Source organism: Physeter macrocephalus, chromosome 8 (genome assembly GCF_002837175.3).
Source record: "Physeter macrocephalus isolate SW-GA chromosome 8, ASM283717v5, whole genome shotgun sequence".
Classification (NCBI taxonomy): Eukaryota; Metazoa; Chordata; class Mammalia; order Artiodactyla; family Physeteridae; genus Physeter; species Physeter macrocephalus.
The window spans coordinates 155,743,652-155,753,831 of NC_041221.1; positions in this window are offsets into that span (position 1 = coordinate 155,743,652).

Below are 10,180 nucleotides of genomic sequence, written 5' to 3' on the forward strand. Positions count from 1 at the left end.
TAGGTCTGAAGTGGGCCTCTTGTAGACAGCAAATTACAGTTCTTGTTTCTGTATCCATTCAGCCAGTCTATGTCTTTTGGTTGGAGCATTTAATCCATTTACATTTAAGGTAATTATCAATATGTATGTTCCTATTACCATTTTCTTTATTGTTTTGGGTTTCTAATTGTAGGTCTTTTCTTTCTCTTGTGTTTCCTGCCTAGAAAAGTTCCTTTAGCATTTGTTGTAAAGCTAGTTTTGTGGTGCTTAATTCTCTTAGCTTTTGCTTTTCTATAAAGGTTTTAATTTCTCCAACGAATCTGAATGAGATCCTTGCTGGGTAGGGTAATCTTGGTTGTAGGTTTCTCTCTTTCATCACTTTAAATACATCCTTCAATTCTTTTCATTCTTTTTTCTTTATTGTGCTCTGCAGTAGTTATTTCCACTATTTTATCTTCCAGGTCACTTATCCATTCTTCTGCCTCAGTTATTCTGTTATTGATTCCTTCTAGAGAATTTTCAATTTCATTTATTGCGTTGTTCATCACTATTTGTTTGCTCTTTCGTTCTTCTAGGTTCTTGTTAAACATTTCTTGTATTTTCTCCATTCTATTTCCAAGATTTTGGATCATCTTTACTATCATTACTCTGAATTCTTTTTCAGGTAGACTGCCTATTTCCTCCTCATTTGATTGGTCTGGTGGGTTTTGCCTTGCTCCTTCATCTGCTGTGTATTTCTCTGTCTTCTCATTTTGCTTACCTTACTGAGTTTGGGGTCTCCTTTTTGCAGGCTGCAGGTTTGTAATTCCTGTTGTTTTTGGTGTCTGCTCCCAATGGCTAAGGTTGGTTCAGTGTGTTGTGTAGGTTTCCTGGTGGAGGGGACTGGTGCCTGTGTTCAGGCTGGATCTTTTCTTTTTGGTGGGCAGGACCGCGTCCGGGAGTGTGTTTTGGAGTGTCTTTGACCTTATTATGATTTTAGACAGCCTCTCTGCTAATGGGTGAGGTTGTGTTCCTGTCTTGCTAGTTGTTTGGCATAGGGTGTCCAGCACTGTAGCTTGCTGGTTGTTGAGTGGAGCTGGGTCTTATCATTGAGATGGAGATCTCTGGGAAAGATTTCGCTGTTTGGTATTACATGGAGCCACGAGGTTTCTTGTGGACCACTGTCCTGAACTTGGCCCTCCCACCTCAGAGGCACAGGCCTGACACCAGGCCAGAGCACCAAAACCCTGTCAGCCACATGGCTCAGGAGAAAAGGGAGAGAAAAAAATAAATAAATAAATAAAATAAAATAAAGTTATTAAAATAAAAAATTATTAAAAAAACAATTTTAAGTAATAAAAGAAGAGAGCAACCAAACCAAAAAACCAATCCACCAATGATAACATGCACTAAAAACTATACTAAAACAAAACAAAACAAACAAAAAAATCGGACAGACAGAACCCTAGGACAAATGGTAAAAGCAAAGCTATACAGACAAATTCACACAAAGAAGCATACACATACACAATCACAAAAAGAAAAAGAAGGAAAAACTATATATATATTTTTTTTTAATGAAGAGAGCAACCCAATCAGTGGACAAATCTACCAATGATAATAAACTCTAAATACTAAAGTAAGATAAACATAAAACCAGAAACAAATTAGATGCAGAAAGCAAACCCCAAGTCTGTATTTGCTCCCAAAATCCACTGCCTCAATTTTGGGATGATTCATAGTCTATTCAGGTATTCCAGAGATGCAAGTACATAAAGTTGATTGTGGAGATTTAAACCACTGCTCCTGAGGCTGCTGGGAGAGATTTCCCTTTCTCTTCTTTGTTCACACAGATCCCTGGGTTCAGGTTTGGATTTGGCCCTGCCTCTGCGTATAGGTCACCTGAGGGAGTCTCTTCCCCACCCAGACAGGGCGGGGTTAAAGAAGCAGTTGATTGGTGGCTCTGGCTCACTCAGGCCAGGGGGAGGGAGTGGTACGGAATGCAGGGCGAGCCTGCAGCGGCAGAGGCCAGCGTGACGTTGCAACAGCCTGAGGCATGCCCTGTGTTCTTCCAGAGAAGTTGTCCCTGGAACACGGGACCCTGGCAGTGGTGGGCTGCACAGGCTCCCAGGAGGAGCAGTGTGGATAGTGACGTGTGCTTGTACACAGGCTTCTTGGTGGCTGCAGCAGCAGCCTTAGCGTTTCATGCCCGTCTCTGGTGTCCACGTTGACAGCCATGGCTCACACCCATCTCTTCAGCTCGTTTAGGCGGTGCTCTGAATCCCCTCTCCTCATGCACCCCAAAACCATGGTCTCTTGCCTCTTAGGCAGTTCCAGACTTTTTCCCAGACTCCCTCCTGGCTAGCTGTGCCACACTAGCCCCCTTCAGGCTGTGTTCACACAGCCAACCCCAGTCGGAGCCTCAGCTCCCAGCCACAACCTGCCCTGGAGGGTGAGCAGACAAGTCTCTCAGACTGGTGAGTGCTGGTCGGCACTGATCCTCTGTGCGGGAATCTCTTCGCTTTGCCCTCCGCACCCCTGTTGCTGTGCTCTCCTCCATGGCTCCAAAGCTCCCCACCTCCGCCACCTGCAGTCTCAGCCCGCCAAGGGGCTTCTTAGTGTGTGGAAACCTTTCCTCCTTCACAGCTCCCTCCCACTGGTACAGGTCCCGTCCCTATTCTTTGCCTCTGTTTTTTCTTTTTTCTTTTGTCTTCACAGCTCCCTCCCACTGGTACAGGTCCCGTCCCTATTCTTTGTCTCTGTTTTTTTCTTTTTTCTTTTGTCCTATCCAGGTACGTGGGGAGTTTCTTGCCTTTTGGGAGGTCTGAGGTCTTCTGCCAGCGTTCATTAGGTGTTCTGTAGGAGTTGTTCCACATGTAGATGTATTTCTGATGTATTTGTGGGAAGGAAGATGATCTCCACATCTTACTACTCCACCATCTTGAAGGTCTCTCCTCTTTCTATTATATTATCTAAAGAACCACCAGTGTCAACTTTCCAAATTGTAATTGATGTCCTGCTCTAAAAATATAATGGCTCCACATTGCTCTCAGGAGCAAGTCCAAAGTCCTATAAGTTTTTTAAGTCCATGCTTAATCTGCCTTTACCTAACTCCCCATTATTATCTCATGTCCCTTTTTCTCTCCCTAACCATGTTGTTCTACTGTTGTTACCTCTTCTCAACTAGAGTCTGTGTACTAGCAGTGCCAGAAATGCTTTTTCTAACCCACTTCCCCTCTTGCAACTAGCTGGTGCTGGCTACACAAATCACAGTTGTCTTCCTAGTTCTACATGTTCATGACAGGCTGTGTTCTTTGTAACGAATATCATATAGTTGTTAATAAACTTTTTTTCCTTGTAGTATATTCTTCTTCCTCTATAGGATATACATTCCACAAGGTCAGGGATTTATCCATTTGCTTATCTCTACGTTCCCATTGTCCCTGAACATAATAAACACAATAAATATTTATTGGAAAAATTAATGAAATGATGGTTTTTGAGGAAAAAATATGCTATGAGCCACTCATAATTAGTACAATTTTAAGTGATTTTCAAGAATGAGTATCTGGAGTCATAGTGCAGAGAAAAAAATCCAATTCTTTTTCAGTCTCCCACACATGCAAGTCTGATGGTCAATATTGTGGTAAGAAAGTTAGGAAAATGAAATTTTGATTAAATGAAGTTCTCAATGTTCTCAAGTTAATGATCTTTTACGGTTCAATGTTAAGTAAAGAACCAATTTTAACTTAACAATATTGGCATCCATCTCCACTAAATGTAAGACAATCACAGGTCTTGTCAATTATATTATATAGGATTATATAACCTCATATAAATTTCCAGAAGTAAATATTTACAACTTCACAATTTTAATACTGAATAATAATAATTTATTTTTTTCTTGGTTGACCTTTATTTTTATTTTTTATTAAAGTATAGTTTACTTACAATGTCGTGTTAGTTTCCGGTATACAGCAAACTAATTCAGATATACATATATTCTTCTTCAGATTCTTTTCCCTTATAGGTTATTACAAAATATTGAGTATAGTTCTCTGTGCTATACAGTAGGTCCTGGTTGGTTATCTATAATTATTTCTTTTTTGATGACTAAAAGTTTTAATCAGACTCTGGACCCTCAATCTGGATGTCAGAAATTGCAAACCATGTTATACTAAACAATCATGAAAATAAAATAATTGAATGTTACTTTCAACAATGAGATTGGGACCACCCAAAGGATTTTTTTAGTAAATTTCAATGAACCAGAAATTGACTATTTCTGAAGATCCCATTCCCCCAATACTTTTTGTTGTGGTTTTGGCAAAATATATAAAATAAAATTTACCATTTTATCCCCAAATTTTAAGGTTAAAGATGTAGTGTACATGGTAGAGACTACTTCACTGTTCTCCAAATCTGTTTCTTCTATTTCTTGTACTTAGTGCTATTGTTTATTTCCCAGCTGTGCTATTAGTTCAGTGTGGCCATATGGCTAGATGGTAGCCCATGGAATACGGGGTGTGAGCAGAAGCTAACATGCTCCTCTTCCACACTTTCTCTATAAAATACTTCCGTCCAGAGTTCCTCCATGCTTTTTCCTCATCTAGTGGTTGAATGAAAGGACTAAAAGGCCACAGAGGATTGTAAACTCACAAGAGGAAAGGATGTTGGTTTCCTGAATGATCACTTGGAAAGTGAACTGACACAATGGAGCATTTAATGCCATCACTTAATGTGGAGTGGAATTTGGAATTTTGATGGTCAGAGATATTGAACCTGATATTACCCTAACAAATACTATGTGCTCTCCATAGCAGATGCAGATATTGACTGATAGGTTTTCCAAGTATTAAACTAGCAAAACATATGATGGGTGCTTTTTCTTTTGTTTGTTTTCCTCTTAATTGACCGGCTTCCGGAAGCTGACAGTAGCAGTTGAAGAGAGAAATAAAATGACCCCATATTACTAATAGCAGGAAGAAAGGCTACGATGAGCAGTACATCCTTTTGGGGATGGCACATTTCTCTATGGAATGTTAGAGGCAGACCTGAGTTCACATCAGAATGTAATGATGGTTGCCACGGCAACAGGGTGGTGGCATTTATTTCTGTTGAAAATATCTGAAGCACATGCAGCACCTTTTCCAAATTGAATGCTCTACTTTGAAGTTATTTGCCCAGATTCCGTACCCTAAACTGCTACAATTCCCTGCTGAGCTCCACTCCTTACTATAAAGGGCAAAAAGCCTCAGCACACACTTGCCATGTCACTGTTCACTCCCTTTTCAGATCATTAGGAAGACTAGATGGGAATACAGAAGGATTCCTGTGACTGGGGAGAATTTGAACCATAAAGGTGATAAGGTATAAAATGCTCCTTGTGAGAGGAAAGGAGGAAGTTACTGACTTCCTTATGAATCACTATATTTGGATGTATCTGATAGTGAGCTCTGCTAGGGTAACTTAATAGAAAATATAGCTCACTTTCTCTTCTTAAAGAGTTAAAACAATACTCTTAGGAAGATCTGGGGGCTGGGGAGATCTCTAGGTTAATGAAGCTCACCTGGAATGATTCTTTTGTAAAGCAGCCAATATTACCAGAGAAATCACTCCCTTGCTTAAAATACTTCAGTGGCTCCCCATTAAGATAAATGTTTAAATTCTTAAGAGGCTACAAATGCCTTACTCACTGCTACATACTTATCTCAGGATAATCTTCCCATCTCTGCCTTTACTTCAGCTTTATTTCTTTCATTTTTCCAAAAGGTCATGCTTACTTGCATCTCATAACATTTCCATTTGCTGTTTGTACTGCATGGAATGTTCTCTGTGGACCACAGTTTGCAGTTAATTACATCTCATCCGTTAGAACAGCACTGAGACAGTGCTACCCTCAGGCTTTCCTTGCCTCCTCAACTAGGCTGAGGATCTTTCACATGTCTATTGTGGGTTGCATTATTTGTTTAAAATATCCTCGGTGGGACCCTTCTTTGGTGTTGCTTTTTATAAGAGTGTATTTCCTTTCCCACTGATGCATGATTTTACGATGAGGCTTGCTTTATACGATGAAATGAGAGTGAAAGTGCTGATGGCATGTTCATGAAGAGGCTTCAAGGCTGGTATAGCTAAGATAAGAGATGATCTTTTCTCTTGGATTCCAGAAAGAAAAGGACATGGAGCAGAGTTGCAGCTGATCCACAAGGAACATTAATATGAGCAATAAATAAGTAATTAAACCTTTATTGTTGTAGGTCACAGAGACTTGGGATATGTTTGTTATTTGAATATAATGTAATGAAAGCTGAGTAGTTCACTGTCATAGTTTACTTTTTTTTTTTTAAAAATAAGAGGAAGTATAGCATGGTAGTATTAGACAGGCTCTAAATTCAAACTCCTATATCCGATGTCCATTCTGCCACTTGGTATTTTGTGTTCTAAGATATCACATTATTTAATGTCTTTGGCTTCTGTTACTTTACTTATGAAATGGAGATGATACTAGTATATACCTCATAAGGTGGTGGTCAGGATTAAATGAGTTAATATTAACATTAAATGTAATTAAATATTACAGCAATGTCTGACACAGAACAAGCCCTCAGTAAGTGTTAATTATTAGTATTCATAGGACTTAGCAAATTTTTCAGTCACAAGTTTTCTATGATTATTTGATTAAGGTCTGTTTCCCCTATTAGACTGTTAGAATCCTGAGAGCAGAAACCTCACCAACTTGATTCACTTTTATATCACCAGTGACTAGCATAAACCTGACACATAATGAGCACCTGACAAATATTTGTTCCTACAATGAATTTTTTAAATGAATGAATAAAATAATAGCCCAAAGCTAACATCAGTCACTGTATTGAAAGGAATAAAGAATAAATACTATTAATATTTAAAATTACTTGTAAGAGGAGTAATATTTCAAGCAATGCTAGCTTTGTGCACTGAAATTATATAAAATCTAGACTGATGGAAAAACCAGACTTTTTGGTTGAAATTTGCAGGGAAAAATTTCCTGTGGTAGATGGCACTGCTGGTCTGGTGTCAGCACCATTGCTATTCCAAAGGGCACAACTGTGTGAAATATGGGATGGTGATCATTTGTTAAGATGTTTCTCAAAAAAATACTTCAATAATGACACATCTAATTATTGAATTTTATGATGAATAAAACCAGTCCTAATATCTATATAATGCTTGTTCTCAAATTCTCCCATTGCCATGTTCTGCCTATCTTAAAGGACATTTCCTGGTACCCCATGTTAGCCATCATTTTTCATATTGTCTGATGTGACTGCAACTTCATGCCCATCCCTCTCTGATAGCACCACCATCTCCCCACTTCCCCTAACCCTCAGCCCCTGGCAACTATTCTACTCTCTGTTTCTGTGAGTTTGGCTTTTTTAGATTCCACATGTGAGATCATACAGTATTTGTCTTTCACTGACTTATTTCACTTAGTATAATGCCCTCAAGCTCTATCCATGTTGTCACAAATGGCAGGATTTCCTTCTTTTTAATGGCTGAATATAATGGAGTATATATATCACATCTTCTTTATCCATTCATATGTAGACAGTCACTTAGGTTGTTTCCATATCTGGTCTGTTGTTAATAATTCTGCAATGAACATGAGAGGGCAGATATCTCTTTGAAATCCTGATTTCATTCCCTTTGAATATATATACAGAAGCAGGATTGCTGGCTCACATGGCAGTCCTATTTTTAATTTTTTGAGGAACCTTCATACTATTTTCCAAAGTGGTTGCACCAATTTACATTCCCACCAACTGGACCCTTTTTCTCCATATCCTTATCAACACTTATTTTTTAACTTTCTGATAACAAACAGGTGTGAGGTGATATCTCATTGTGGTTTTGATTTCTATTTCCCTGATTAGTGATATTGAGCATCTTTTCATATACTTATTGGCCATTTGTATGTCTTCTTTGGAAAAATGTCTATTCAAGTCCCCTCCCCAGTTTTAAAGATATCTCATCATGGTTTTGTTTTGCGTTTCCTTGATACGCTAATCATGATTAGTGATATTGAGCACCTTTTTGTATACTTATTGGTCATTTGTATGTCTTCTTTGGAAAAATGTCTATTCAGGTCCTCTGCCCATTTTTAGTTCGACTGTTTGATTTGTTGCTATTGAGTTGTATGTGTTCCTTATATATTTGGGGGGTTAACCTGTTATTAAATAGGCAGTTTGCAAATATTTTCTCCCATTCTGTATGTTGCCTTTATATTGTATTGATTGTTCCTTTTACTTTTTAGTTTGCAGAACTAAAAAGTGCAGAAGCTTCTTAGTTTGATGTAGTCCCACTTATGATTTTTGCTTTTATTGCTTGTACTTTTTGTGTCATATCCAGAAATTGCTGCCAAGACCAATGTCAAGGAGTTTTTTTCCCCTGTTTTCTTCTAGGAGTTTTACAGTTTCAAATCCTATGTTTGTCTTTAATTCATTTTGAGATAATTTTTGTGAGTGGTGTAAGATAGGAGTCCAATTTATTTTTTGCAGGTGGTAATCCAGTTTTTCCAACAACATTTATTGAACAGACTATCATTTCTCCATTAAGTATTCTTGACTTCTTTGTCAAATATCAGTTGAAGTGTTCATTTCTAGGCTCTCTATTCTGTTCCATTGCTTTATTGTGTATTTTTTTGCCAGTACCATACAGTTTTAATTACTATAGCTTTGTAATAAGTTTGAAATCAGGAAGTATGATGCCTCCAGCTTTGTTCTTCTTTCTTAGGATTGCTTTGGCGAGTAGAGGCCTTCTGTGGTTCCATACAAGTTTTAGAATATTTTTCTATTTCTGTGAAAAATGCCCAGACTTGTGGTTGCCAAGGAGGGGAGGGAGAGGGATGGACCGGAAATTAGGGGTTGGTAGATGCAAACTATTACATTTAGAAGGGATAAACAACAAAGTTCTACTGTATAGCACAGGGAACTATATACAATCTCCTGGGATAAATCGTAATGGAAAAGAATATTAAAAAATAATGTCTATATGTCTATGACTGAGTCATTTTGCTATACAGCAGAGATTGGCACAACATTGTAAATCAACTATATTTCAATTAAAAAAGAATATACAAGAGAAATCTAAATGACTGAATAAAATTTATTCAAATTATTAAAGACTATATTCATTATAGATGAGATTCATGTGATGGTAAATGTTTTTCCTTGAGTAAACAGCAGAGACAGCTTATAACAATGAATAGAAATATTTGATTTAAACAAAGTTTAGAGGTGTAATAAGCCTCAGAGTCTAAATTTCTTGCCCTGTTATCCCCATAAAGATAGATCTGATTTCCTTAGAAAAACTGGGTGCTTGTTTTCCTGTATCCTATTTTCCTGTATCATATTTTTATCTCCCCAAAGAAAACTTTGATATCTCTGACATATAATGCAAGCTTCCAGTGCTCCTCTTTCTGTGAGATGCTGTCTCTTATGGACTTCATTCCATTAGTCCTGTGTGGATTGTGGACACATTTAATCAGGGCAGGACACCAAAGGGACAAAAGCACATTCCTGAGCTTTTACATAAAGCCCTTCATTTGTCTAGCCCTGGCACCAAAGGGTGAAATATCAATTATTATAAACGTATTTTGGGCACTTAGAGGCATTACTCATTCTTCGATGTGGAATGGGAATTTGTGTTTCCAGGAGAAGAGAGGGAGTTGTCAGGTGCAATGAGAAGCATTGCAGTAAAAATTTCCCTACAAAGAGATATGCTGTGTGTAGACAGTGTGTGTGTAAGATCTCCTGCATTGCTTAATCCATTTCTCTTGGGTAGAGAAGCCAGTTTACATTTTCCAGTGAACCATATCCATTGATGATTGCTTTGATTTCACTGAACAGGAGGCTTAACAAACAGCCAACGGATTTACATTTTAGTGGAAAGCATGGCATAACCTTCAGCAGAAAACCTCCTTCAGAAAGAACCAATGTGCTTAGACTGCCAAATGCATTTAAGTGTTGCAACAGATTAAGAAAACAGGACATATGTGTGCCATGTTCACCAGGCTGAGTGTCCTCTGAATAACCCCCTTGGGAACAAGTCCACACACAATAGCACTCACATGCTTCTTGATCTTAGCAACAGCTGCATCTCTCTAGTTGGTGCTATAGACGTTGGAAAGAACTATTTGATGGTAAGATTGTTTTACTCCATTTTAGGGATTTGTACCTTTAAG